The 25,168-nt window shown below is 45.4% G+C and overlaps 1 protein-coding gene across 1 annotated transcript in view; it reads left to right on the top strand.

The window, feature by feature from the left end:
* The window catches only part of LOC115459061 (crossover junction endonuclease MUS81-like), a gene marked incomplete at its 3' end in the record, with an annotated part of 132,934 nt that overhangs the window by 86,927 nt on the left and 20,839 nt on the right, over nt 1–25,168 (top strand). The window lies entirely within an intron of this gene.

The following is a 25,168-nucleotide window of genomic DNA, read 5'->3' as shown; positions in this document are numbered from 1 at the left end:
CAAGGACAGGCCCTTGAGGAACTCCAACAGAGAGCGGGATGGGGGTAGAGGAAGATCCATGAGAGTGAACTCTGAAGGTACGGTGGGAGAGATAAGAGGAGAACCAGGAGAGGACAGAGCCCTGGAATCCAAATGAGGATAGTGTGGTAAGGAGTAAATTGTGATTGACAGTGTCAAAAGCGGCGGACAGGTCGAGGAGGATGAGGATGGAGTAGTGACCTTTGGATTTGGCAAGGAACAGGTCATTACAGACTTTAGTGAGTGCTATTTCTGTCGAGTGTAGAGGGCGAAAACCGGATGAAGCGGATCGAGGATGGCATGAGAGGAGAGAAAATCAAGGCAACGGCTGTGGAAGGCGCGTTCAAATATCTTGGAGAGGAACTGAAGGAGGGAGATGGGGCGGTAGTTGGAAGGACAGGTAGGGTCTAGTGATGGTTTTTTGAGGAGTGGTGTGACTACAGCATGTTTGAAGGTGTCGGGGACGGTTGCAGTGGAGAGAGAGATTGAGGATATGACAGATGGGGGGGGGGTGACAGTAGGAGAGATGGTGTTTAGTTAGTTGGTGGGGATGGGATCAGAGGGACAAGTACATTTTGAGGAGGAGAGAAGGTGGGCGGTTTCCTCCTCGGTAATATCAGGAAAAGAGGAGAAGGAGGCCTGGGTTGGTTGGTTGAGGGAGTGGGTTAGGGGGTGAAGAGGAGGAGGTGGCTTGGTAGTAAATTCAAGGTTGATCTTCTGCACCTTGTCGCGGAAATAGTCAGCCAGTGATTGAGGAGAGAGTGAGGGGGGGGGGGGTGTGGGAGCGGAGGGCACTTTGAGGAGGGAGTTAAGGGTGGCAAAGAGGCGATGAGGGTTGGAGCCGAGAGAATTAGTCAATTGGGTGTAATAGTCCTGTTTGGCAAGGAATGGGGAAGACTGGAAGGAGGATAACATGAATTTGTAATGAATGAAGTCCGTATGGGTGCGAGATTTCGTCCAGAGGCGTTCAACAGATCGGGTGCAGGAGCGAAGGCATCGGATGCAAGGGGTCATCCAGGGCTGGGGATTAGTACGCTTTGGGGCTTATTTTCAAAGCATTTAGACTTACAAAGATCCACAGGTTACTATGGAACTTTGTAAGTCTAAGTGCTTTGAAAATACACATATTTGTAGGACGGGAGGTGGATGGTGCAAGGGAGTCCAGAGCAGAGGAAAGAGTGGCATTGTAAGCAGAGACAGGCTTGTCGACAGAGTCGGAGGACATGATGGAAGGGATGAGATTAGAGATACTAGAGGATAAGGTGGGAGGGTCGACAGCCTGGAGATTCCTGAAAGTAGTGGTTAGAGTTGGGCGGGACTGAGGGGGAGGGTGATGGAGTGTGAAGGTGATCAGGTGATGATCAGAGAGAGGAAAAGATGAGGCTTGTTTGTGTGTAGTAGGATCTTTTGGCTCGTTTAATGGCATTTTTGCAATTCCTGTGTGACTGCTTCCATGCGTTTTAGGTGAGGTTATTTTTTTGATTTACTCCATGTTTTTTCTAGTTTCCTGGTTTGTGACTTTAGGTTTTTTAGTAGGTTGTTGAACCATGGTGACGGGTTGCGCCTACGTAGAATTTTAGTGCGTAGTGGAGCTATTTCGTCCAGTCTAAGTTTGCACCTGTTGTCCCATTCTGTAAGGAAGTAGTTTGAGTTTGGTTGTGAAGACCAATTGTTGTTGTAAATTTGTTGCCAGAACCTTTCCTTGTCAATCCGTCCTCTAGTGATGATTTTTACAGGGTCTTGTATTTTAGGCTGGCCTTTTTTTCGCCAGTGTAGGGATAGTGTCAGTTTAAGATGATCCGACCAGGGGGTGGCAGACCAGTTGATATTGGATATGTAGATGTTTTGGTCTGTAGAGACCTTGTAAGATATGATGTCGAGCGAGTGACCTTTGCTGTGGGTAGGTTGTATAGGAGGGAGGTCAAGGTTGCAAAGGTGAAGGAGATCTTTACATTCGTGGGTGAGTGCAGATTTGGAATCCTCTAAATGTAGATTTAAGTCCCCAATTAAAAATACATTGGGATTATTGATGCATACGTTTGGTATGAAGTCCATGAAGGTGGATTGGTGGTTGTTCCAGTTAGTGGGAGGTCTTTAATGTAGGATACAGGTTAGATGGTCACAGAGTATAGGGCTGTGAAGTCTGATTGAGGCTGTTTCAAGTTGTGGTGTAATGGTTTCGGAAATGGGTTTAGCGGAGAAGCTTGATCTGTAGATGAGCGCTATGCCTCCCCCTCTTTTTTTTCTTTTCTGGTCCAGTGTGAAATTTTATATCCAGGGGGGTATAGGTCGAGTATAATGGGGTCTTTTGGGTCGCGAACCCAGGTTTCTGTGATGAATAAGAGGTCAAGATTGTCTGACTTAATCCAATCTGTGAGGATTTCAGTTTTGTTGACTGCTGATCTTGCATTGATGTAACCCACTCAGATGGTTCGGTATGGTTCATCATTTTTGATTGATGGGTGGATATTGGTGAGTTGTCTTGTTATAGCTGTTTTGGGTTTAGGTGAGATTGTTTTTTTGTTACAGAACATTTTTGGCAACATGATAATGATAAGACATGATAGTAGTATAACAATCAAATATTATAAGACATTTCTAACTATGTGTGGAGGAGTTATGTGTATTCACATTGATTGATCTTTGTAGTAAGCCTTGTTAAAGAGATGGGTCTTCAGTAGTTTTCGGAAGTTCGTTAGTTCGTAGATAATTTTTAAGTTGCGCGGCAGTGCATTCCATAACTGTGTGCTTAAGTAGGTGAAGTTTGACGCGTGCATTAATTTGTATTTTAGACCTTTGCAGTTAGGGAAGTGCAGATCAAGGAATGTGCGGGATGATCTTTTGGCATTAAGGGTATAAGTTGCAAAGCCCTTGACCATAAAATTCTATTCTTTGCGGACGATATTTTATTAACCCTAACTAACCCAGATATATCTCTGCAGCATGCTATTGAGGCTTTAACCACATTTGGGCAGGTGACTGGTTTCTAATATGTTGGAATCGGAAAATCTCAATGTCAACATTGAAACAAAAATATGCCTTCCGATGGACCTCAAAATCCATTTACTACCTGGGGGTTAATATTCCCAATTCCCCTGGGGATGTCTATGAGCTTAATTTTCCATTTAGGTTAAAGGAACTTTTCAAGAATTTTGAGTGAGTTTAAAACCAGTTTTTGTGGTAATTTTACTAAAAGTTTAACTTTCCCATTATAATCTATGGAAAAATGTAGATGGAGCCCGTTCTGGGAAACGTTGACCCCTGCAGCCTGAGGATATTTATTAAATACTAGTAAAAGAGGCCCATTTCAGAGCAAATGAAACGGGCGCTAGCAAGGTGTTCGTCGCCAACACCCCTCCCTCCCTGGCCAACCCTTTCGTTATTCTTCCATTGCTCCGCCCCCAACGTCATGACGTTTGACGCGAGGGCGGGGCCCCGAGCGATTCCCCCCCGCCTCCCTACCTCCCTCCCTGCCAACCCCTTTGTTGTTCTGCCATTGCTCCGCCCTCGAGGGCGGGGCCCGGAGCAATTTCCCACCCCCACGCCTCCCTGCCAACCCCTTCGTTGTTCTGCCATTGCTCCGCCCTCGAGGGCGGGGCCCGGAGCGATTTTGGTGGCTTCACCACCACGAACCTTCGAACCTTTTTGAAGGAAGTCAGGGCTTGGCTTCACTGACGTCAGTGTCCTCAGAACGTTGAGGGTGAGTTTTATTATAGTAGATGTGAATAAATGGGTATATAGGAAATGGTAACAGCATGCTGACAGTCAGACTACTACCTCTAGGGAGGGATGGGGGGATTAGGGGGAGGATTGGGAGGGAAAGGGGTTTAAGGGTAGGTCTCGGGGGAAGTTATGAGGATTTAAAGTTTACAAGCAAATGTGTTAAGATGAAAATACAGGTTTTGAATGTACATTGATGGTTATTGACTACTACTACTACTTATCATTTCTATAGCGCTACTAGACGTATGCAGCGCTGTACACTTGAACATGAAGAGACAGTCCCTGCTCGACAGAGCTTACAATCTAATTAGTGAATATACACTGTATGGACGGCACATTAAGTAAAACAATAAAAATCATTTAAACATAAAGGGCTTACTTAATTCAATCAACCTCTGCCATATATTTTATTGTTATCAACAATTTTCGCATGTTTTTTACTATTTGCTTGTTTTTGACAAATCCCACCTGTTCCTGGCCAATCAGCTCGGGTAATATGTGGGCAAGTCTGCTGCCAATATTCTTGCCAATATCTTTACTTCAACATTCAGCAAAGAAATTGGCCTGTGGGAATCTGCCATATCCGCTGGTTTCCCTGGCTTCAACAACAAGATTATTTGTCATTGGTATAGTCAGGGAACGTGCCTTGAGCCACCACTTGATCGTAATAAACTGCTAATGGCCTTATGAGCTGTATCTGTAATAATTTATAAAACTCTCCAGTAAATCCATCAGGCATAGGTGCTTTAAAATTCTTTAAGGTTTTTAAAACCCTTTGTAGTTCCTTCCCCGATATAGGTTCATTCAATTGTTCAATCCCCTGTTGCCCCACTTGTGGCAGTCCCAACTCGGCCAAGTGTTCATCTAGTTGCCATTGGTCTACCAGGCCTTGGGACATATATAATTTAGAAAAATGCATGTTCAATAACTCTGCTATTTTTTCTGAGTTATGTGCTCTACCTTGCTGGTCTCGCATCGTAGTAATGACTCGAGAAGGTCCCCATGTTTTAGTTATGCCAGCCAGTAGTGGGCCTACCCTATCACTATGCTTTTGGAATTTATATTTTTGGTAGTGCAGGGTTCTTGTAGCCCTCTCGTATAAGAGTGTATTGAAGGCTACCTGTGCTGCATGATGTGTCTCCCTGTTACTTCTAGTAGGGGCCCTCACCAAGCGTTTTTTTGGCTATGCGTAACTCCTTCTCTAACTGTACTATGGCTCTAGCTGTCGCGCCTCACGCGCTCGACGCGCTCTCGAGGACCTTGGCATACCTTCAGGCTTCGTCCCCGGGAGCGCGGGGTTTGTGAGTCCTTAAGGCAAAATCACCTTCCAGGTAGAAAGCAGGAAAGACTGAACCGGAACTCCGGACTGGAGTTGTACAGCGGAACACTCGGAACTGGAACGCACCGGCCTGGTGCGCACTGGAGTGGGGCCCACTGGACTGGACACACTGGAGTGGCCCCACTGGACTGGAACATACAGGAGTGAAACCCGCTGGACTGGAACACACTGGAGCGGAACCCACGGAACTGGAACACCCTGGACCTAGGCTTCACCTACACTTGACTGCCTTCCCCCTCGGGTTGAGCCCTCAGGTTCTTGCAGCCGGTAGGACTTACAGGAACAGCAGGAATGAAGATCCAGGAGTGCCCCCTGGCACCTAGGCGAAGGCAAGGCAGACAATCAGGAACTATCCGGGTTCTGGTAGTCAGCAGGAATCAACACAATGACAAGTAAGCTGGACCCAGGCGCATAGAGACGCTGTACCCGGGCAACCCAGTCATACACAAGAACATACACAGAGCAGACTCAAGAGGCTTGGAAGGCTATACACCAGCTAACAACTAAGCTGTGCGCCAGCTAACAAGTCATGCCCTGGACCCAAACACAAAAGACTAGCACGGCTTGACACAGGCTACACGCCAGCGGGGCCTAAGCTGGCTAGTCTACACTAAGAACAAACACAGTCTTGGAATAGTGGCTAGCAAGGGCGGCTAGTCTCACTCTAGGAACAAACACAATCTTGGAATAGTGGCTAGCAAGAGCGGCTAGTCTAACACTAGAAACAAACACAGACTTGGAAATGGCTAGCAGGACGGCTAGCTGACACGAGGAACAAACATGGTCTTGGAAATAGCTAGCAGGACGGCTAGCTGACACGAGGAACAAACATAGTCTTGGCAGTAGCTTAGCAGGACGGCTAGCTGACACGAGGAACAAACATGGAACACTAGTAAAGCTATGCACAGGCAACAAGCCAGACGGTGCCTCAGCTAACTAGTCATATCTTGGAAACAAACATAGAGAACTAGTAAAGCTATGCACAGGCAACAAGCCAGACGGTGCCTAAGCTAACTAGTCATACCTTGGAAACAAACATAGAGCACTAGTAAAACTATGCACAGGCAACAAGCCAGACGGTGCCTAAGCTAACTAGTCATACCTTGGAAATAAACATAGAGCACTAGTAAAGCTATGCACGGGCAACAAGCCAGACGGTGCCTAAGCTAACTAGTCATACCTTGGAAACAAACATAGAGCACTAGTAAAGCTATGCACAGGCAACAAGCCAGGCGGTGCCTTAGCTTAACTAGTCTGAACAAACATAAAACACTAGCAAAGCTATACACAGGCTATAAGCTACACAGTGCCTAAGCTAGCTAGTCAAACAAACATAGAAACTCACACAGAGCAAACACTGACACCGGGTACAGAGCACTCTATACACCAGGACCTTTAGATGAGATGGAATTAGATACAAAGGCAAAGGCTCTAGTCTTCAGGTGACTAATAAAGCCCATCAACACCAGAGCCACAGGTGCAGCAATCACCTTGCAACCAAACAGAGGCTTGACACTCAGAGCAGGCATCCCATAGAAAGTAACAGCGGGAGCCATCTTGGATACTGGCAGAGACGAAGAGGCGGCAGCCATCTTGGAAGAGGCAAAGCCCACACAGGTGAGGTTCAGTAGGGCAATCAGCACACAGAGCCAGAGAGAACCTAAGACAGACACAGACACAGAGACAAGCAGGGGCCAGCACAGACACTGACTCCCAGAAACAGGGTAAGTCTGAAGGGTGGCACGGCCACCAACGGGACAGTATCCCTTCCTCAAGACCCCCCTCTCGGTCTCCCGGAGGTGGTCGGGTATCCAGGGGTAACTATGATGAAACTTCCTGATAGGTCTCAAAAGCCAGACATAGATCACTGGGCTGGAAGTCACAAGGAAGATCAAAACTGGCAAACAAAAATAGAACTTGTGACCAGGAAGCTCCTTCGAGTCACCACGGGGCAATCTCAGGAACATGGATGCATCCAGAGGAACACAATTCAAAAGTAACCCTCCCCTGAGGGAACCCACAATGTCCTGACCCTCTTGGCAAATCCATGAAATGACAGGAACAGGACTGGAGTCACTACCCCAGCTGACATCAGAAGCTGGGCTGAGGCTCAAGGTGGCATTCCCATCTTGGCAGGAGCTAGAAGTCTGAACAGAAATGAATCTGAACCTAGCACCTGGGTTGGCCTCAACCCCTTGACTGGAACTGAATTCAGGAGCCTGACTGGAACGAGAACTCAACAGAAAGTCAGCCTCCTGACGGACACTGGACCTTAGGACGACCTCAACATCTTGGTCGGACTTGGAACTAGACACGGACTCAGCCTCCTGGCTGGAACTAGAACTCGGAACAGGCTTAGCATCTTGGTTAGAACTGGAACTTGGAAGAGATTCAGCTGCAGGGCTGGACGCCCCTCTCTGGCCGGACTGGGACGTCTCTCTAACCTTAGCTTCGGGCGGCCTCTGCCGAGCAGGGTTCAAGAGGAGACGGCCCTGGTATCCCCAGAGCATGCTAGCAGGCTGAAATGCAGAAAATGGGTTTCTCCGGGCTCCAAGCCGTTGGACACCCCTTCTCTCAACTATTGCTTCGGAGATCTTCTCCCAGGCTGAATCAACACAAGGTCTATCACAGTCCTCTGGGAACATCATCTCTTCCTCAATAGCAGACTCAATATCGTGGCTGACCCCTGCACTCGGTGCAGATTCAGCATCTTGACTGGAGTTGCAACTCGGTCCAGACTCAGCATCTTGACTGGACTTGCAACTCGATCCAGGTTCAGCATCTTGACTGGACTTGCAACTCGGTCCAGGCTCAGCATCTTGACTGGACTTGCAACTCGATCCAGACTCAGCATCTTGACTGGACTTGCAACTCGATCCAGGCTCAGCATTTTGACTGGACTTGCAACTCGATCCAGACTCAGCATCTTGACTGGACTTGCAACTCGATCCAGACTCAGCATCTTGACTGGCCTTGCAACTCGGTCCAGGCTCAGCATCTTGACTGGACCTGCAACTCGATCCAGACTCAGCATCTTGACTGGACTTGCAACTCGATCCAGACTCAGCATCTTGACTGGACTTGCAACTCGATCCAGACTCAGCATCTTGACTGGACTTGCAACTCGATCCGCCCTCTGCCTCCTGGCAGGGACGGAACTTTAACTGAGGCTTGGCCGAACACACCCTTAGGGCAGGGATCGGCGGCTCGATCTGGAGCGCCCCTCGAACTGGGCTCCGGAGCTTGCTTGGAGGTACCCTCCAAACTGGAAGCGGAGGTGCCACCTGTACCACCCTGAGGACTGGCACCAAAGACTTGGTTAGAAGCCCCCCTCGAACTGGACTCAGTGGCTTGACTGGACGGGTCACTTGAACAGGAACCGGGGACTTGACCCGAAGCGCCACTCGCACAGGAATCTGAGGCTCCATCGAAGGCTTCCCTCGGACTGGACTCAGAAACTTCAAAGGGCGTGCCATTTGAAGGAGGACTGGAGGCTCGACCCGAAGCGCCACTTGCACAGGAATCTGAGGCTCCCTCGACAGCTTCCCTCGGACTGGACTCGGAGACTTCCAAGGGCATGCCATTTGAAGGAGGACTGGAGGCTCGACCCGAAATGCCACTTGCACAGGAATCTGAGGCTCCATCGACAGCTTCCCTCGGACTGGACTCGGAAACTTCAAAGGGCGTGCCACTTGCATGAGGACTGGAGGCTCGACCTGGAGCGCCACTTGCATAAGAATCTGGGGCTCCATTGAAGGCCTTCCTCGAACTGGTCTCGGAGACTTAAGCCCCCTCGTTACTTGGACTGGAATAGGAGGTTCAGTATGAAGCATCCCCTGGACTGGACTCAAGCGCCTAGGAGGCCGCGCTACTTGAACTGAGGTCCGGGGCTTGGTCTGACGCCTCCGTCGGCCCGGCCTCAGCGGCTTGGCTAGAGGCTTCACTCGGAAAGGTTCCCAATGCTCCACCGGAACCCCTCCTCGAGCCGGACTTAGCATCGGTGGGCTAGGATCCCGGCGACGAATTACCCCACCATAGTATGGCCGGCTACTCGGCTGAGGTGGGCGAAAAAACCCGGGCGGAGAACAGTCCCGGCTTCTTTCAAGCTCAGACTCCAGAGTATCCCACAAATCAGGGTCTTCCCGAAGTTGGCGGCGGTACTCACTGAGCGTGATGGCCGAATTCATGTCAGAAACTGGGTCATAGGGGCCAAAAACTGGGTCATAGTGGCACAGACTTCGGTAAATACGCTCCTTCTCCGCTGCTGCTTCAGGAGTAGCCATAAAGGCTGGGTTCGTCAGAAGTATCTCTCGGTATTTCTCCAGGCTTGTCTTGGGATCCAAAATAGACACTAGACTGTCCTCGGAATCAGAAAAAAAAGATTTTTTGGCAGTTCCCCTGGGATGGTCCGTAGGGCACGAACTTAGGGGCATGAAGCCCACCTGGACTGATGATCTCGCCGAACTCATGGCCTTTGTATTCTGTCGCGCCTCACGCGCTCGACGCGCTCTCGAGGACCTTGGCATACCTTCAGGCTTCGTCCCCGGGAGCGCGGGGTTTGTGAGTCCTTAAGGCAAAATCACCTTCCAGGTAGAAAGCAGGAAAGACTGAACCGGAACTCCGGACTGGAGTTGTACAGCGGAACACTCGGAACTGGAACGCACCGGCCTGGTGCGCACTGGAGTGGGGCCCACTGGACTGGACACACTGGAGTGGCCCCACTGGACTGGAACATACAGGAGTGAAACCCGCTGGACTGGAACACACTGGAGCGGAACCCACGGAACTGGAACACCCTGGACCTAGGCTTCACCTACACTTGACTGCCTTCCCCCTCGGGTTGAGCCCTCAGGTTCTTGCAGCCGGTAGGACTTACAGGAACAGCAGGAATGAAGATCCAGGAGTGCCCCCTGGCACCTAGGCGAAGGCAAGGCAGACAATCAGGAACTATCCGGGTTCTGGTAGTCAGCAGGAATCAACACAATGACAAGTAAGCTGGACCCAGGCGCATAGAGACGCTGTACCCGGGCAACCCAGTCATACACAAGAACATACACAGAGCAGACTCAAGAGGCTTGGAAGGCTATACACCAGCTAACAACTAAGCTGTGCGCCAGCTAACAAGTCATGCCCTGGACCCAAACACAAAAGACTAGCACGGCTTGACACAGGCTACACGCCAGCGGGGCCTAAGCTGGCTAGTCTACACTAAGAACAAACACAGTCTTGGAATAGTGGCTAGCAAGGGCGGCTAGTCTCACTCTAGGAACAAACACAATCTTGGAATAGTGGCTAGCAAGAGCGGCTAGTCTAACACTAGAAACAAACACAGACTTGGAAATGGCTAGCAGGACGGCTAGCTGACACGAGGAACAAACATGGTCTTGGAAATAGCTAGCAGGACGGCTAGCTGACACGAGGAACAAACATAGTCTTGGCAGTAGCTTAGCAGGACGGCTAGCTGACACGAGGAACAAACATGGAACACTAGTAAAGCTATGCACAGGCAACAAGCCAGACGGTGCCTCAGCTAACTAGTCATATCTTGGAAACAAACATAGAGAACTAGTAAAGCTATGCACAGGCAACAAGCCAGACGGTGCCTAAGCTAACTAGTCATACCTTGGAAACAAACATAGAGCACTAGTAAAACTATGCACAGGCAACAAGCCAGACGGTGCCTAAGCTAACTAGTCATACCTTGGAAATAAACATAGAGCACTAGTAAAGCTATGCACGGGCAACAAGCCAGACGGTGCCTAAGCTAACTAGTCATACCTTGGAAACAAACATAGAGCACTAGTAAAGCTATGCACAGGCAACAAGCCAGGCGGTGCCTTAGCTTAACTAGTCTGAACAAACATAAAACACTAGCAAAGCTATACACAGGCTATAAGCTACACAGTGCCTAAGCTAGCTAGTCAAACAAACATAGAAACTCACACAGAGCAAACACTGACACCGGGTACAGAGCACTCTATACACCAGGACCTTTAGATGAGATGGAATTAGATACAAAGGCAAAGGCTCTAGTCTTCAGGTGACTAATAAAGCCCATCAACACCAGAGCCACAGGTGCAGCAATCACCTTGCAACCAAACAGAGGCTTGACACTCAGAGCAGGCATCCCATAGAAAGTAACAGCGGGAGCCATCTTGGATACTGGCAGAGACGAAGAGGCGGCAGCCATCTTGGAAGAGGCAAAGCCCACACAGGTGAGGTTCAGTAGGGCAATCAGCACACAGAGCCAGAGAGAACCTAAGACAGACACAGACACAGAGACAAGCAGGGGCCAGCACAGACACTGACTCCCAGAAACAGGGTAAGTCTGAAGGGTGGCACGGCCACCAACGGGACACTAGCAATCTTCTTATTCCGGGCGCTAACATATGCAATTACCTCCCCCCGAAGCACTACTTTTGCTGTTGACCAATACAGGACCGGATTTCCAGAGTGTTGCTGATTAAATTTTTCAAATTCCTCCCATTTCTGGTGGAGATATTTAATGAACTCTTTCTGTTTGCACAGGTAAGTCGGGAATCTCCATCCCCTTGCCCTTGCCCTTGATAATATGGTGGCGCCTCCAAATCTATCCAGACCATCGCGTGGTCTGAAATTTCTTCCGGTCCTATACTATCTTCCAGCACCCACGGAAACAGCCCTTGATCCATTAGTATATAATCGATTCTTGAATAGGTGCCATGTGCCTTTGAGAGATGCGTGTAGTCACACTCCCCTGGTTGGAGAGCCCTCCAAGCATCCATGAGGGTTAATTGGCGCATAAAATCCGAAAGGGCTCTGGATCTGGGACCCCCCCGGTGTGCCCCCCTTGGGGATGAGCAGTCCATTCTAGGGTCTCCTACCAGGTTGAAATCTCCCAACACTAGCAACTTAAGGGTTTGGTGTGGCATACATTTTTGGATTATCTGTTTGAAAAAGTCCTTATCATAAGTATTCAGTGCATATAGCGCCAGTAGCAAAATTTCCCTATTTTGTAGCCATAAATGTATTAGCACATACCGGCCCAGGGGGTCCACGCTTATCAATCTAGACTTTGCCACTAGCCCTTTTTTAAGCAAGATTGCTACTCCTCCTTTTCTGCCTTCCTGTGTTGCTGAGTGTACCTCTCCCACCCAACTCCTTTGTAGTTTTTTATGTTCTTCTGAGGTTAAACGTGTTTCCTGTAGACATGAGATATCAGCTTTATGCCTTTTCAATGAAGTTAGTATCTTTGCCCTTTTTATTGGTGATGTAATTCCTCCCACATTCCAAGTAATAATCCGGGTTCCCTTACCCATGATCTAATATGGGCCAATTCCTATCCTGTATGCTTTCATACTCGAGACCGTCAAGCGCCCAGCCCTGCTCAACAGTTTCTCTGTATTCCTCTGTCCCCACTAGCAGAGGCCACCCTATCCTTTGTCTTGTTCCTCTGTTATCAGATATTTTATTCAACATCGCCACCCTATTACCATCTTTTGTGTTTCCTAGTCCCCTCTCCCTGCCCAACTGTATTTCCTCCCTCCTTTCTTCAACATCCCCTTGTAACACCCCATGTGTCCCCATCTCTTCCCAATTTGAAAAGAAGTCTTATGTGATAATGGCAACCCCTCCCCCCGTCCCGACCTCACTGTTTATAGCTATGCGACCAGACCCTTGTGATCTCTAGGTTCCTTTGTAAATTTTCTCATTGTTCTATGTCCCCTTTCCCCTCTGCCATTCCTCTTACAGATTATTCAGTTCTAGCCCTATTGGAAACATCCATAACATCATCTATATGCATTATAACATCAATACTACTATGAATATGAAGTAAATACTAATTAACAGTCCCAACCCAGGCACATTACTTTCCCACTCTGCCTGTTAAGTCTTATGCCAGTTACTGCGTTACAGCCTTCATGATATTCAGGTTTGGTCTTTCCTGCTCCTCTCCATAGATGCCATGAACTTCTTGGCTTCTTCAGGTGTATCAAACGTTTTCCAGGCTCCATCGTGCTGGATTTTTAATAGTGCAGGATAGATGAGCATGAATCTGTTGTTATTTTCAAATAGTTCTTTGCACAGGGGGGTAAACAGTCTCCTTTTTTCCTGTAGTGCAGGGGAGTAATCCTGAAAGACCTTTACCGGGGATCCCTCATACTGTAACGTGTCCCGTTTCAGCCTGGCTCCTCTCATTATCTCCACTTTGTGGATAAAATTATGTACTTTCGCTATTACCACTCATGGCCGCATCGTACATTCTTGTTTGTGGCCCATCCTGTGGGCCCTCTCTAAACACAGTGGGCCCATGCTGTCTGAGAGGATAAACTCCGATTTCAGCCATTTTTCCAGGATGGTAGGCAGCACTGAGTCTGTAACTGTCTCCGGGATCCCCACAATGCGGATGTTCGATCTCCTCGACCTGTTTTCCAGGTCGTCGATTTTGTGTTCCTGCATGCGGACTTGCTTTTGCAGCGACTCCATAGTTGTCTGTCTCTCTGCTGCCTTATCCTCGGTATCGGACACCCGCCTTTCCAGCTCTCCGGTGCGGCGAACAGTGTCCGCCAATTGCTCCTCAAGCCCTGTGAGTTGGTCTGACAATTGCCTTAATTGTGGTTCCATAGCCCCTTTTACCGCCTCCGTAATTTGCTGGAGCTGCAAGGCAGTAAACAGCGGTTGCGATGGTTGTCCCGGTCCTGGGCTGCGCGCCATCTTGGAATCGCATGTGCCATGCGGTTTTTCATTTTCTTTTTTCCCCGCTTTTCCGGGCATCTCAGCTTCCCTCCTGATGACAAAGGGGTCCATATACCAGACTCGCTTTTCCTTCTCGGTCTGGGCGCTCCGTTTAATTATTTCGCGGTTTATTCGGGCATTTGGGTTCAGGGTTGCCCCAGAGAGAAACAGGCAGACGTCTATTCCTCTCATTGCATCACGTGACTCCTCGATTAGAGACTTTTAAATGAAGATTTTCCACTCAATATGATGATTGAGCCCTACTGGGGCTAGCGATTTTAACTTGTGGATCCAGCGTTGTTCTACTTGGATCAGCTTCCGATCTCAGTCCCCTCCTCTGATAGACTCTGCTATGTGGTCTATTACTAAGCATTTGAAATCCTCAAAAGTATGGGAAGTTTCAATACTATGAACTACCAGAGGGGCGTCCATTCGTTGATGGCTTATATTGAACTTATGGTCGCTCAGATGCTGTTTTAGTGCCCGAGTGGTCTTTCCCACATAAAGCTTCTTGCACCTACACATTAGAATATATACACTACATGGGTGGTATTACAGTCCGTATTGAACTGAGGTTTATTAGCAAGTACTATTAGCAGTTTGAGTTCCACTTTGAATGATGAAAACAAGGATAGAATAAATGTTGCTGGGCTTGGGGATGTTTGTACAGCTTTGAGACCACAGTGTGTACACTAATGTATAGTCAATTGAGATTAAGACACCAGTGCTAAGAAGAATCAGACTTTAAGAGACAAGCAGGTGATATGAAAGGAAGATTCTCTGAAAGAGGGAACGTCAGAAAATGTATTGAAGATTGTTTGTTTGTTTTAAGAGAGCCCAATCCAGAATTGAATTCCTTGAGTGAATTCCTTCAAAAAGGCGGTAAATAAATCCTAATAAAATAAATAAATAAATTATTGAGTAAGGCAGAGAAAAAAGAAGGAAGAAAGGATTGCTTGCTCAATTGAGTTTAATGAATTCTCCAAAGGCATTGTACAAACTTTGAAAAAATATTACATAAGTACATAAGTAGTGCCATACTGGGAAAGACCAAAGGTCCATCTAGCCCAGCATCCTGTCACCGACAGTGGCCAATCCAGGTCAAGGGCACCTGGCACGCCCCCTCAAAAAAATGCATTAGATTGGTGAGGCAAGACTTCCCTTCACTAAATCCGTGCTGACTTTGTCTCATCAGTCCATGTTTTTGTATATGCTCTGCAATTTTATTCTTAATAATAGCCTCCACCATCTTGCCCGGCACCGACGTCAGACTCACCGGTCTATAATTTCCCGGATCTCCTCTGGAACCCTTCTTAAAAATCGGAGTAACATTGGCTACCCTCCAGTCTTCCGGTACTACACTCGATTTTAGGGACAGATTGCATATTTCTAACAGTAGCTCCGCAAGTTCATTTTTTAGTTCTATTAATACTCTGGGATGAATACCATCAGGTCCCGGTGATTTACTACTCTTCAGCTTGCTGAACTGACCCATTACATCCTCCAAGGTTACAGAGAATTTGTTTAGTTTCTCCGACTCCCCCGCTTCAAATATTCTTTCCGGCACCGGTGTCCCCCCCAAATCCTCCTCGGTGAAGACCGAAGCAAAGAATTCATTTAATTTCTCCGCTACGGCTTTGTCCTCCTTGATCGCCCCTTTAACACCATTTTCGTCCAGCGGCCCAACTGACTCTTTGGCCGGTTTCCTGCTTTTAATGTATCTAAAAAAATTTTTACTATGTATTTTTGCTTCCAACGCTAATTTCTTCTCAAAGTCCTTTTTTGCCCTCCTTATCTCCGCTTTGCATTTGGCTTGGCATTCCTTATGATCTATCCTGTTACTTTCAGTTGGTTCTCTTCTCCACTTTCTGAAGGATTGTTTTTTGGCTCTAATGATTTCCTTTATCTTACTGTTTAGCCACGCCGGCTGACGTTTAGTCTTTTTTCCCTTTTTTCTAATACGTGGAATATATTTGTCCTGAACCTCCAGGATGGTGTTTTTAAACAGCATCCACGCCTGATGCAAGTTTTTTACTCTGCGAGCTGCTCCTTTCAGTCTTTTTTTCACCATTTTTCTCATTTTGTCGTAATCACCTTTTCTATAGTTAAACGCTAGCGTACTTGATTTCCTAGTTTCACTTCCTTCAATGCCAATATCAAAACCGATCATATTATGATCACTGTTATCAAGCGGCCCTCGTATTGTTACCCCCTGCACTAGATCATGAGCACCACTAAGGACTAAGTCTAGTATTTTTCCTTCTCTTGTCGGCTCCTGAACTAGCTGTTCCATGAAGCTGTCCTTGATTTCATCAAGAAATCCTATGTCCCTTGCGTGTACAGATGTTACATTAACCCAGTCTATATGCGGGTAATTGAAATCCCCCATTATTATTGTGTTGCCCAGTTTGTTTGCGTCCCTGATTTCCTTTAACATTTCCGCATCCGTCTGTTCGTCCTGGCCAGGCGGACGGTAGTACACTCCTATCACTATCCTTTTCCCCTTTGCACATGGAATTTCAATCCACAGTGATTCCAAGGAGTGTTTTGTTTCCTGCAGAATTTTCAATCTATTTGATTCAAGGCTCTCGTTAATATACAATGCTACCCTTCCACCAATCCGATTCACCCTATCACTACGATATAATTTGTACCCCGGTATGACAGTGTCCCACTGGTTATCCTCCTTCCACCAGGTCTCAGAGATGCCTATTATATCTAATTTTTCATTTAGTGCAATATATTCCAACTCCCCCATCTTATTTCTTAGGCTCCTGGCATTCGCATATAGACATTTCAAACTATGTTTGTTGTTCCTAAGTACATCATGCTTAGTACTTGACAGTATTAATTGGCAATCTTTTGTCTGATTTTTTATTGTTATTTAAAGATACCCGATCTACTACAATCTCTTTTGCAACCTCACTATCAGGATACTCTATCTTCCCTGTTATGGTGATATCTTTGAAAGATACCTTATCCCGAACCATGCTCTTTTGAGCGACTGTCGGCCTTCCCCCCAGCTTGTAACTAACATTGAATCTTTCACTGACAGAAATTTATTAGTTGTTGGAAAAGTAATGGAAGTGATGCTGAAGGAAAGGATAGTGAATTTCCTGGAAGCCAATAGTTTACAAGATCCAAGACAACATGGTTTTACCAAAGATAATTCGTGCCAAATAAATCTGATTGAATTATTTGGGTGACCAGAGAATTGGATAGAGGATGTGGGCTAGATGTAATGTACTTAGATTTCAACAAAGCCTTTGACATGGTTCCTGAAAGGAGGCTCTTGAATAAACTTGACAGGCTGAAGTTAGGACCCAAAGTGGTGAACTGGATTAGGAACTGATTGACAGACAGACACCAGAGGGTGGTGGTTAATGGAATTCACTTGGAGAAAGGAAAAGTGAGTAGTGGAGTGCCTCAAGGATCAGTGCTGGGGTCGATTCTGTTCAATATAATTTGTGAGCGACATTGCGAAAAGTTTAGAAGGCAAGATCTGCCTTTTTACGGACAATACTAAGATTTGTAGCAGAGTGGACACTCCGGAGGGAGTGGAAAGCATGAAAAGGATCTGCTGAAGTTAGAAGAATGTTCTAATGTTTTTCAATGCAAAGAAGTGCAAAGTGATGCACTTAGGGTGTAGAAATCCAAGGGAGACACATGTGCTAGGCGGTGAGAGGCTGATATGCACAGACAGAGAGAGGGATCTTTGGGATAGTGTGAGGATCTGAAGTTGATGAAACAATGTGACAAGATGGTGGCCGTGGCCAGAAGGATACTAGGCTGTATAGAGTGAGGTGTAACCAGCAGAAGAAAGGAAGTGTTCGTGCCCCTGTACAAATCGTTGGTGAGGCCCCACATGGAGTATTGTGTTTGGTTTTGGAGGCCGTATCTTTCTAAAGTTGTAAGAAGACTTGAAGCGATCCAGAGGAAGGTGACAAAAATGATAAGGGGCTTGTGCCAAAAAGACATACGAGAAGAGACTAGAAGACCTGAATATGTATACCCTAGAGGAGAGGAGGAACAGAGGAGATATGATACAGATGTTTAAATACTTGAAAGGTATTAATAAATAAACAAATATTTTCCAGAAACAGGAAAGTTGTAAAACTAGAGGACATGAATTTAGGTTATGGGGTGGTAGACCTAGGAGTAATGTCAGGAAATTCTTTTTCATGGAGAGGGTGGTGGATGCTTGGAATGACCTCCTGAGGGAGGTGGTGGAAAAAATAAACTTGTGGCATATGTGTTTGCATGTCAAGTGATGCTTAGATGGCAACTCTGCATCAACTAAGGCCAGACCTGGTTTCCTCTGCATTCCCAGGCAAATAGGATACACACAGAACTACTATCACAGGCCATTATTCCTATGGTAGTTGTTCAGTCTGTAACATCCATGCTGTCACTAAACACATCACTCACCCAGTCACAGAAGAAAAGAGCTTTAAATGCGAGACTAATTGAACATTGTAGCGCTATTAGAAGGAAGAATTTAGAGAAACCTTGGTAGAACATTCAGTTCAGTATAATCACTCTTTTGCAGAATATACATTCTTTGTGCTTAATAAACCAAATAAACCTTGTTGAGGAGGGGATATAGATCTGTTGAGAATAGAACAGATATTTATATTTCAATTTAAAACTGTGGTACCAAGGGGTTTGAACCAGGAATTTGACTTTAGTGTATTTTTATAATATCATTTTATTCAACTCGGTGTACTTTTTTAAAAATTATTTTATTTATCATTATTACTTCAAATTACACAAGTAAATCACTTGTTGAAGAAAAATTCAGCTATTACATTTAAATTAACCTGAGGAAAATAATCAATAAAAGAGAAATAACACTTTCCCATAGCTTCATACAAGTCCATAAATAGAGTCCAATATTCCTATTTACTGGAGAAGAAAAAAAAAGGCAATAAACTATTTTAAATTAAATTGAGATAAAGACATGTTCCAGTTCGATTATCTTTAAGTAGGTGCTCTTTTAGCTGTTATAAAAGAAGAAGGGTCAAAATACACATATTTCACTGATTGATAGGAAATCAAACATTTACACGGATATTTAAGGTAAAATGTTGCCCCTAATTGAAGTACCTCCTGCTTCATTTGCAAAAACTTCTGTCTTCGTTTTTGAGTTTCCCTTGCTAGGTCTGGAAAAACACAACTTTGTAAACCTCGAAAGGCTTTTTCTTTTTTCTGGAAGAACTTCTTTAAAATCCAGACCTTATCTGAGGGTACCGCTACTGTAGCCAGTAAAGTGGTTGCCGTTATTTGCTCTGTATCTGACATTTCAAGTAATGCTGAAACATCCAATGTTTGATTATCTGGAATATTTTGTTTCTGTTGATTTTCCTCTCCTCTCACAGGAATATAAAAAACCTGTGAAAAGGGGGGTATATCACTATCTCCTATCTCTAACACTTCTTTAAAATAGTTCTTCAGCATCTCCCTCGGGGAAATGAAAGGTTGTCGAGGAAAATTGATAAAACGCAAGTTGTTACTTCTTGAATTATTTTCCAACATTTCTGATTTTCTCATAAGATTAGTCAAGTCTTTCAACATAGTCATTTGTAATGTCTGCATCTGTTTACCAAGTTCTGCTCTCACTGATTTCACCTCATCCTCGATTTCTTTTACTTTCCCGTCTAATATACTACTACTACTATAAATCACTTCTATAGCGCTACCAGTCGTACGCAGCGCTTTACAATTGAACATGAAGAAAGACAGTCCCTGCTCAAAAGAGCTTACAATCTAAATCAGGACAAACAGACAGGATCAATAAGGATAAGGGAAGGACAGACAGAAGGACACAAGGATAAGATAAAAGTGACAAGTCAGGAGTCGAAAGCAGCATCAAACAGGTAGGCCTTTAGCCCGGATTTGAAGGCAGCCAGGGATGGAGCTAGACATAATGGCTCAGGAAGCCTATTCCAGGCATAAGGTGCGGTGAGATAGGAGCAGAGTCTGGAGTTAGTGGTGGAGGAGAAGGGTGCAACTAGGAGAGATTTGCCTAGTGAACGGAGTTCTAGGGAAGGAGCTTTTTCATCTGGGGGCATAAAGCTTTCCCCAGTTCAGCAATCAGTATCCACAAATTATCTAATGTCACTTCTTCTGGTTTCTGAAATTTTTTTTGCAAATGAAGTATTCTCTATTTCTCTATGCAATATGCGTTTCTCACCTTCAGCTGTCCCTAGTTTTTCCTCCTAAGATTTTTCTGCCGTGTGTGCAGACAGAATGGGGGTTAACGAACCTCCCAATTTCTCCGATATAGCCAAGACTGTTTCCCGTCCAGCTCCACCCTTTAACACTTTGGTTTTTGGGGTTGCAGACGCTGCCAACGGAGAGCTGCTTCCCACAGGCTGAGGAGGAGGAGCCCTTCCGTTGGGGCTTAATGAAACTTCCAGTCCAAGGTTCTGCTCATGGTCTCCAGGCCTGGGCTGATCCAGCGGACCGTTCACTGACGATAATGTCTAATTCTGAGCTCTCTGCAGATATGAATCCATCGAACCAGAGGAGATTAGAGGTCTTTGCTGCTGAGAAGCAGTAGCAGCAGCTCTACCCCTTCTCTTCGGCATATTTTAGGTAATATTTTATTTGAGTAGAAGAAAATCCGAAGGAGCTCTGAAACACGTCTGTCTCATTCGGCGGCCATCTTGGACCAACACTGTGTACTTTTTATATTATTTGGATGAACAAACATGCCCCTTGATTTGGCCAGAGGTTGTAGCTCACATATTTATTTTATCAAAATATGTACTCTTTTAAATGAAAAGGTTACTTTCAATATTATGTTCCTTATGTACACCATCCTAGAAGTACAGGACAAATATATTCCGCATATTAGAAAAAGAGGAAAAAAGACCAAACGTCAGCCGGCGTGGCTAAACGGTAAGGTAAAGGAAGCTATTAGAGCCAAAAAACAATCCTTCAGAAAATGGAGAAGGGAACCGACGGAAGACAATAAGATAAAGCATAAGGAATGTCAAGCCAAATGCAAAAAGGAGATGATGAGGGCTAAGGAGGACTTTGAAAAAAAGTTAGCGATAGAAGTGAAAACACATAGCAAACATTTTTTTAGGTATATTAAAAGCAGAAAGTCGGCTAAAGAATTGGTAGGGCCGCTGGACGACAGTGGCGTTAAAGGGGCGATCAGGGAAGACAAAGCTGTAGCGGAGAAATTAAATGAATTCTTTGCTTCGGTCTTCACCGAGGAGGATTTGGGAGGGATACTGGTGCCGGAAAAGGTATTTGAAGTGGACGAGTCGGAAAGGCTAAATGATTTCTCTGTAAATTTGGAGGATGTAATGGGGCAGTTCTGCAAACTAAAAAGTAGTAAATCGTCGGGTCTGGATGGTATTCATCCCAGAGTATTAATAGAGCTGAAAAATTAACTTGTGGAGCTGCTGTTAGTAATATGCAATTTATCCCTAAAATCAGGTGTGGTACCGGAAGATTGGAGGGTGGCCAATGTAACACCGATTTTTAAAAAGGGTTCCAGAGGAGATCCGGGAAATTATACCGTGTTTCCCTGAAAATAAGACACTGTCTTATATTAATTTTTGCCCCCCAAAATGCGCTAGGTCTTATTTTCAGGGGCTGTCTTATTTTTCGGGGAAACATCGGGGTTGGATCGGGGTTGGCCCGCCCGCCCTCCCTCCGTCGCTCCCGGAACTAACCTTAAACGTCTCCTTTCACCTTTGCAGCAGCAGGGCAGGTCACTCCTTCCTTCCGTGTCCCGCCCTCGCCTGACGTAATGTCCGCGAGGGCGGGACACGGAAGGAAGGAGAGGTCTGCCCTGCTGCTGCTTGCTGCGAAGGTGAAAGGAGGCGTTTAAGGTTAGTTCCGGGAGCGACGGAGGGTGGGTGTAGGGGGGCCCAGCGACCTCGAGTGGAGGGGGGCGGCCTTGTCCGGCTCTCGGCAGCCCTGCTTTCAAACAAAAATTTGCTAGGTCTTACTTTCGGGGGAGGCCTTATATCTACCAATTCAGGAAAACCTCTACTAGGTCTTATTTTTGGGGGATGTCTTACTTTCGGGGAAACAGGGTAGACCGGTGAGTCTGACGTCGGTGCCGGGAAAAATGGTGGAGGCTATTATTAAGAATAAAATTACGGAGCACTTACAAAAGCATGGGCTGCTGAGACAAAGTCAGCACGGATTTAGTGAAGGGAAGTCTTGCCTCACAAATCTACTGCATTTTTTCGAGGGGGTGAACAAGCATGTGGACAAAGAGGGAGCCGGTGGATATTGTATATCTAGATTTTCAGAAGGCGTTTGACAAAGTGCCTCATGAAAGACTCCAAAGGAAACTGGAGAGTCATGGGATCGGAGGCAGTGCATTATTATGGATTAAGAGCTGGTTAAAAGACAGGAAGCAGAGAGTAAGGTTGAATGGTCAGTATTCTCGATGGAGAAGGGTAGTTAGTGAGGTCCCTCAGGGGTCTGTGCGGGGACCGCTGCTTTTTAACATATTTATAAATGACCTTGAGATGGAAGTAACTAGTGAGGTAATTAAATTCGCAGATGACACAAAGTTATCCAGGGTCGTCTCGTCGCGGGAGGAGTGTGAAAGATTACAAGAGGACCTTGTGAAACTGGGGGATTGGGCGTCCAAATGGCAAATGAAGTTCAGCGTTGACAAGTGCAAAGTGATGCACGTGGGAAGGAGGAACCCGAATTATGGCTATGTCATGCAAGGTTCCGCTTTAGGAGTTACGGACCGAGAAAGGGATCTAGGAATCATCGTGGATAGAACGTTGAAATCTTCCGCTCAATGTGCTGCGGCGGCTAAGAAGGCAAACAGAATGTTGAGTATTATTAGAAAAGGGATGGAAAACAAGCATGAGGATGTTATAATGCCGTTATATCGCTCCATGGTGCGACCGCACCTGGAGTATTGTGTTCAGTTCTGGTCGCCTCATCTCAAAAAAGATATAAAGGAATTGGAGAAGGTGCAGAGAAGGGCGACGAAAATGATAAAAGGGATGGGACGACTACCTTATGAGGAGAGGTTAAGACGGCTAGGACTCTTTAGCCTGGAGAAAAGGCGGCTGAGGGGTGATATGATAGAGGTCTACAGAATAATGAGTGGGGTAGAGCAGATAGATGTGAAGCGTTTGTTTACGCTTTCTAACAATAATAGAACTAGGGGACACAAGATGAAATTAGAATGTGGTAGGTTTAAAACAAATTGGAAATGTGCAAGGAGGATGTCAGAGATAGTGTTTTCTTCCTGACGCAGCGTGGCAGTGCTTATGTACTTATGTATTTATGTTGGTGCTTTTTTTACTACTTGAGCACTGTTCCGCTATTTGAGAGTGATCTTCAGGCCGTTTTTAGACTGCCTTCAGCTTTTTACCATTGCTTTCAGCCACAGCCAGTGAACATATCACATATAATGTCATTGAAACGCATATGTGATGTGTCAAACGCATGTGGTTTTCAGCATTCTTTTACTAATTTTTGATTTGTACTCTTCTTTTTATTTTAAATATTTTTCAGTGATTTTACTAGTCAACACCCATTTATAAAACTGAGAGTTTGGATTATGTTTTTTCATATAGCCACTGATCCATGCAGGACGTGCTTAATAGTGATACCTCACTTCTTGTTTTTGTTTGATTCCATGGCATTCTACCCTGCATTTTGTGCTTAACAGCTGTGAAGTGTAAAGCTGGTAAGTCTCTCTGCTCCTAAAGTGTTTCCTTTTAAAGAATACACTTTAAAAAGAAAGGATTATATAGTAACTGATTTTCGATAACATCTAGTTATGTGCTTTTCACTGAAAAAAACTCCCACTCGGGAGAAAAACCAGTGATTCCTGCCCTCTGAAACACAGCTTCCCCTTGTTACCAAGCAGAATATTTTCTGCAACTGATTCTGTCATACATTTACATTTAAATAGGGTTAAATGCAGTGCTCAAACTTCACTATTTTTTTCAGTGATTTAGAATCCTGACCTCTGAAAGATTTTGATAGCAAATACAGGACCGGTGATAATAAATACTTTCAGAAAACAGCTTGAGCGCATGTAAGAAAATATCATGCAAATGAGTTCTGAATAGAACAGCCAAGCCGGGAAGATTTGAGGTCCTCTTAATAAAAGTAAGAATAAACAAGTGTGATTTACAACAGCAGCAGTTGTTTGAAGCAGAATATTTTGAATACCACGTGGTAATACAACATTAGAATTAGAATGGTTGACTTGAGTTCATAACCCACCTTATCTTGTACTGGCTCTTATGATGCTTTATATTCACACTCTTCTCAAGTAGTTTGTTTATGTACACCTGTAAAGCTGGTCCCCTTACATTTTAACTGTGGTTTTTATTTTCTTGTTCTATTTCTGTTTTTAATCATATCATTGCAAATTGTAATTTTTAATCATGTTTTACTGGTTTTTAATGGAACACATGTTTATATTTATTATTTTTTAATTTAAGCTTTTACTGTGCTGCGGTTTTTATCCCCTGACATAGCCCAGTAGTGGATGAAACATGGCCATGTTGGATATTTTAATAAACCTTTACCTTTTGTGATCTACTTCTTTTGGAAACAAATGTTTTCCATCTCTTTTACTGTTTGTTTGTACTGTTCCAAGGGCTGCACAAGGGTCTAGTGGCTTCCAATGCAATAGTAGTACACTGGATGAAGACGGCTATCAGTGGCATATATTTGTGAGAAAAAAGCAGTTCCAAGGAACCTGAGGGCCCATGCTGTCCATGCACAGGTGGTCCGATGGGCAGAGGCCTGTGTGGTTTGCCTGAACACATTTGCAGAGCAGCCACTGGGTTGTTTTCACTCCTTTGCGAAGCATTGCAGACTTGATGTTCTAGCCAGAAACCACTTGGTGTTTGGCAGGGTGGTGACCTACTGAGATTCTGCTTAGGGTACATCTCACTTGTCCAGACTGGTGTGCTAAGGAAGGTGAAATTTAGTCATATACTTGTTAATTTCCTTCCGTTAGTCCAGCCACACCAGGCTTGGGTACTCTCTGCTTTTCTGTCACAGTGTATATAGGAGGGTAATGGGGTCATGGATTTTGATATACCACTTTTCTTTGATACAGCCAAAGTGGTTTACATATAATCTCTGTGACTTGCCCAGGGTCAGGAACTGCAATGGGAATCAAATCTGGTTCCCCAGGTTCTCAGCCCATTGCACTAACCATTAGGTTAGTGGAAGTTAATTATAGAGTGATTCACAGGAACTTACACTGCTTTGACGGTGGCATACTGGCAAGTTCCAGAACAGCAGCCTGTATTCCAGTGATATCATTGTAAGTTTCAGCTCTACTACTACTACTAATCATTTCTATAGCACTACTAGACTATACACATTATATGCAGGTACTTTCTGTGT

Source organism: Microcaecilia unicolor, unplaced genomic scaffold (genome assembly GCF_901765095.1).
Source record: "Microcaecilia unicolor unplaced genomic scaffold, aMicUni1.1, whole genome shotgun sequence".
NCBI classification, from domain to species: Eukaryota; Metazoa; Chordata; class Amphibia; order Gymnophiona; family Siphonopidae; genus Microcaecilia; species Microcaecilia unicolor.
Note: the sequence above shows the minus strand (reverse complement) of the source record. Positions and strands in the feature narration are given on the sequence as shown.